Raw genomic sequence first — 6,000 nt, forward strand, 5'->3', positions numbered from 1 at the left:
GCCGGCAGGAGCCAAGGCAGCTGATCTGTAGTTAACATTCTTTTTAATTTAGCCCTTGTTTGTTTTCAGCAGAGTTTGCTGGTGGGTTTCCCCCACCTTACATTCCACGTTGAGGAAACTGTTAAGGAGTTTGCTGCCCCCAAACCTCATCCCCACTCATGGGTGGGTTTGCTGGCGTAGGGATGTAACTCAGACAAGACCACCCAGGACTTTTAAGGGGGTGCAGGAAACTTTCCTCCTAACTTAGAGAAGCTTAGCATCAAAGGCTTGCTGTCAGGCAGTTATCCATCAACAGGTCAGGCTGGCAGACGCTACCTGCACAGAGGGAAGAAACCACTTATGCATTCCTCAGCAAAGAGCCCACGTGTGCGATGCAAGTAACACATGCCTTAGTGAAATGAGACTGACTGTCCCCTTTCATCATGAAGTCCGAGGCACTTGGATACCCTTGCTTCTTGTGACTCTCCCAGACAATTCCACAGGGAAGCTAACCTTCCAATGTGCCAGTGAGCTAGGCTCTATATACATAGTGTGTGTGAGGTGTACAGACATGCCCACATGCCTGTGTGTGTATGCACACATGGAGGCTAGAAGTCAATGTGGGGAGTCACCTTCGCTGCTTACCACCTTAGTCTTTGACACAGGAGCTGCATCTGCAGCTCACTAACGGGATAATGAGTTCAGCTCCAGATCTCTTCCCTGTCTCTCTTGCTCCATCCTCTCCCCAGCGCTGAGAATACCAGGGCAGGGATCTGTGCTTGGTTTTAATGTGGGTGCTGGGGATATGAGCTCAGGGCCTCCTGCTTGACAGACTGAGCTCCCTGCCCAGAGTCCTCTCTGAGCATCAGATGAATGGGTGTGTCACAGTCCATGTGGACTCCGACTCATTGTTAGGTGCCAGTCCTGGATTCGTACATCCAGGTACACAAGCAGTGCATGTACACATGCGCTCTGTGTGTGTGTGTGTGTCTGTCTGTCTCTCTCTCTCTTCCTCCCTCCCTTCTTCCCTCCCTCCCTCCCTCTCTTCCTCTCTCCCTCCTTCCCTCCCTCAAAAGACTGTCTCCCCAGCTATAGAACCCTTCACTTTGGTGGTGACTCAGGCATTGTGGCAAATAGAAAACGACCACATCTGCCACAATCACCAACTTCCGAAAGAATGATAATGTAATTCAGAAGACCCTTAACTCCAAAGTGACCCTGAACACCATCTTGCTGTGCCTTGGGGTCATTCGTAGGCATATGATATAATACAGAATGTTCCACTTGATAGAAGGCCAGATAAACCAGCTTTTATCGGATCCCATTTTCTACAAGGAAATGAACTGACATCTAAGAAGACGCAGCCCTAATAGCCAGGCATCAGTCCCTAAGTTGTCAAGATGCCATCTCCGCTCCGAAGCAGATATCTTTCAAAGCAGAGACTGCACTGCTCTGCACTCCTGCTGCTTGGGCTCCAAAGCCACTGTGTCTGCTTGTGAGTCTAACAATATGAGCAACAGCACGTGGCATTCCACACCTCTTCCTCCGTTCTTCTTTAGCTTCCAGTCTACCCTGGAACTCACCCAGACACCTCCACAGGCAGGGTCATATGAGGGGAGAGACACTGCAGAGGTGACACTCGACATGATTTGTGTCTTGGGGCTAAGGAATGGGTCAGTCGGTTCAGTCAGAGCACAGACATTAGGATTTGAGTTCAGTTCCCAACAGCCCCTATGTAAAAAGCCAGGTATGGCCCTGTACAAATGCGACTCCAGCATTGTGGGGGCTGGGCAGGGAAGAGCAATGGAGACAGGAGGCTCTCTGGGCCTTGCTAGCTATTAGCCTAGTTGGAAAATTGGTAAACTCAGGTTCAAGGTGAGACTCTGATTCAAGAGAATAAAATGGAGACTCACAGTTCCCCACCTCCCAGGGACACACATAGATGCACCCCCAGCGTACAATTTGTATACTGACCTACATAGGAGATATGTCAGAATCTTCATATTTATTATTTACTGCACAGGTAAGGGATGAACCTAGAGCCTTGTGTATGCTGGGTAACTTCTGAGCCAATAAAATCAAGCCTCAACCCTAGACACTATTAAACATTTAAGGAACATTAAATACCACTAGCCACAAAGAGTCATTCATGTAATCTTCAAAAACCTGTTTAGTGTGCCCCTCTCAAGTTCTGCAAGGGAAATAGAGCTATCACCTGATGCTGGGTACCTGGCGACTTCACAGGTATACTACGCTATTGAATGTCAAGGGCCCTGTCAACAGACTATCCAGAGAGGATGTGGGCGACTAGTAAAAATAGCTGTAAGATAGTCAGCCTGGCTACAATTTAGAGAGATGCAACAGAATTAAGATGAAAGAGTCTCTTCTGTTTTTAAAAACCTGTCGAAGTAGCCAAAGTGGGAGAAAAATAATACCTAGCACCACAGGGAGTGTGGGGAACACAAAGGCCAGAGAGGGGATAGATAAATAATGCTTAAAATGCAGCAGCAATAGGCATCAAAGAGCTCAACTCTTTCTAAAAATTGTTCATGAAGTGCTCATTTGACACTTGGAAATATCTCCACACCTAGCACTGTCGGGGATGCCATGTGCATGGGGGACTCGGGGTAGGAACAATTCAAGGGGCTCAAGGTGGCTGAGGGGAACACACAGCAAATTCTAGGGAGCTATAGCTCTGTATAGAGTGGTGAAAAATGTGAAGAGTCTCGGCATGCTGATGGGGAATCCATTAGGAGGGTGGTGAGTGGGAACAGAAAGGGCACATGGGAGAAGAGAGCATGTGGGTGAGCGTTTGCACCACATATGATGTCTACTGTAGTAGAAGCATCACAGTCATCATGGGGCCATGGAAAGAGCTGTGCCCTGAGGGGCCACAGAAAGCGCTGTACTCTGAGTCACAATGACTTAAAAGATGACCCTATCTATATTGTGTAAGGCTGATTAGGCTGAGTGAAGCCAGGGGCAGGGGCCTGGGTGGAGTATGACAACAGTGTCTGTGGGGGCTAGCCACCAAGAAACACTCCTGGTGAGGATACCAGGGAACAACCAAGGCTGGCTTCACACAATTGCAGCTCCTGACCCGAGGATTGTTTTCATAAGAGACTGCTGATCAAAACACGGGCTAATAAGTGATCAGTCTCCGTTTACAAGTTATCAGAGCCTGCTATCAATTGCTAATTAAAATCTCAAGATACACAGAGCTCTGAGAAAGATTTAAACAGAGTAAGGACAGCAAGAGAGATGTTCTATTAGCAGCCAGTCCAAGTAGGGTCACTAATAACCTGATGGGCAGGGAACATAGAGTAACTCATGCATATTCATGAATAAAATAATATTTTTATGAAAAGTTCCTGGATGGATATCAGCAGAGATGCGTGATGCAGCTAACATCCCCCAAGCTCCACTGTGTATCTTCTGATTACCGCAGTTCTAAGAAGAGCCTTAGAGTAATCTTAGGAAGCAGCCTCTGTGACTGGTGTGTGGAGATAATGGCAAACAGAAGGAGGATAATGATGCTAGCAGCTAACATTTACCCAGTGCATCCTACTTGCATTAAACTAGGGGTATGAGTTAATTTATAAACTGGTAAAGCTAATTCTTTTTATGAGCCCACTTTACAGATGAAGAGACTGACCTCAGGGTAAGTCATTTACTCATGGTAGGAAGCTGGTAAGAGAGGAAGAACAAAAGACAGACCCGTCTTGTTTGGTTTAAGAGATGTTAGTAGTACCTGCTACTTCAGACCAAGGCTTAACTTTTTTTTAAACACTGGGAACCCATCCTCCTCCCCTAAGAAATTTTTATGTGACCCTCGATAAATGGGTGTATGTGATAGGCATAAAAATCAAAGACTTTTGGAAAACAAAACATTAAAAATTATTTTAAACTAATTATTTGGAATGTATATAAATTTTCATCTGTTAAAGACCAAAGGAAATTTGCATACTAATGAGATCAGTGTGGTTTGTTTTTATACGGAGACATGACATTGGTTGAACATTTGATTCTCTATGATCAGTATGATGTAGGACATCTTTAACACTTTTCAGAACTGATCCACACTCAGATTTTATCACTATCAAAGCTAAAAATGCTGCTTCATATAAATATGTAGCAAAAGTGTGTTTAAGACCCTTTCAGAAGTTTGTCAGCCAAAACTCACTGCACCATTTTTGAGGAAATTCAGGTGAGAAGTTAAATTACAATTTTTAAAATCAAGCATTCTAACAGGAACAACTCAAAAATAGACTAATTTCATATTTACATGAAAAGGAATGATTGTGAGAACATGTTTTTAAGCAACTTGTGTGTTTCTATGAGAGAAGGCACTTGGCTGGCACAGTGGAAGCCTGAGCACACGATGGACAGTCTTGACTAAGTCATTTCTAACAGCATTTTGTAACCCTGCACAGAAGGATGGCATGCACAGTGCAAAACAAGCAATGCATTCAGAGGCAGGCTGCAGCAAAGTTGCTCAATGCAACACAGGTGAGCAAGTATTGCCAGAAGCACATTGGCTTCATTATAGGTGATTTTGAATTAATCTGTTACCAGTGCACATTTAGCGAATCTGTGATGAACTGCAGTGTCTACTTGGGGGGGGGGGAGTTGTGATGGGGCCATGAGCAGTGCAGATGTTGACACACAAAACCACTGGGCTGTGCTAGTACCTTGTAGTGTATCTGTATCTTTATGGGCATGGTGTCACGGCAGTAGCCTGAGTGGAAGGAGAAGGCTGAATTCCAATGATTGGATTTCTAAGGAATCCTAAAGAAAGGCCCTTCAAGGATCAAAGCTTTCCAAGCTGAGAGCTCCTGCGGAATGAAAGCAGGTCAGCCCAGAGATGACAGCAGAGAGCATGCCAGCCCAGCCCAGGACCTATTTGTGAGCTGTGAGCACTGGTGCACTGATGCTGGCTGCTGTAATGGTTTAGACATGGTTTCGTTCCAAGAGGATTATGCATTAGAAGCTTGGCCCCCAGTGGTCATGTGGTAGAACTTTTAAAAGGCGGAGCCTACATGTTGCCATCCAATGATGTTCTTTATAGAACTAGAAAAAAAATAATAATAAATCCTCATGAAAATACACCACGTTGTTCCTAAGAATAGAGCAAGCCTCCTGGTGTGAAAACTGGAGGTGCTAAATGAAGAGAAACACACCATTTGAAATGATGCGTTTAAATGACTGATTATTTTCACATATGCAACAGAGGGTTCACTTATTTCAGGCAATTTAATCTCCTACCTGATCCTACTGAGTATTCCTCCCAGACATCAGAATAGAACAAGAACCCAGACAAGAGGTCTATCACAAAGGGATTTGCATTGTGTGGACCACATCCTGAACAAAGCCTACAAACTGTTAGTGAGCAGCTCTCTGGTGGTACCTGGATTAGACAAAAGGACGGGTCACACCAACAACATAAGACCCTTGGTCCCATATGAACAGGGACAGTCTCTAGGGCATCTACAGTCTTAGGACATCAGCACACATTTGGAGGACAGACACCACTGCACATTTTCTGTCTATCCTGGCAAGTGGAAACCTGAGTCGTCTTCTCCATTAGCAGAGCCAACAGCTTTACAGTGAGCCCTTGTCACACTGGGCTTCTTTCGTGGAGTAACTACTTGCTTTAGATTTCTGCAACAGGGAGACTGTGTTGACAGGAGAGCTGTATGGGCCAATGTCAGGTTCACTAGCTACTTCACAGCCACCTCCAACTTTCTGGTGTTGACAGAACTTCACCACCGCCACTGCCATCACCACCACCACCACCACCACCATCTCCACCACCGCTGCCACCACCATCATCACCACCACCACCTTTACCACCATCTCCACCACCTCCACCACTGCTGCCACCACCACAGCTGCCACCACCACCATCACCACCACCTTCACCACCAACACCATCACCACCATCACCACCACCACCACCAACACCACCACCACCACCTTCACCACACCACCATCACCACCACCACCACCACCACCACCACC

The 6,000-nt window shown here is 45.9% G+C and overlaps 1 protein-coding gene across 1 annotated transcript in view; it reads right to left on the reverse strand.

Moving 5' to 3' along the window:
* Nucleotides 1-6,000, reverse strand: part of Lrmda (leucine rich melanocyte differentiation associated) — a gene marked incomplete at its 3' end in the record, with an annotated part of 791,991 nt that overhangs the window by 151,263 nt on the left and 634,728 nt on the right. The gene's annotated exons all lie outside the window — the stretch shown is intronic.

The sequence above is a fragment of the Alexandromys fortis genome, unplaced genomic scaffold (assembly GCF_014885135.2).
Source record: "Alexandromys fortis isolate MF-2015 unplaced genomic scaffold, M_Fortis_MF-2015_v1.1 scaffold_273, whole genome shotgun sequence".
NCBI classification, from domain to species: Eukaryota; Metazoa; Chordata; class Mammalia; order Rodentia; family Cricetidae; genus Alexandromys; species Alexandromys fortis.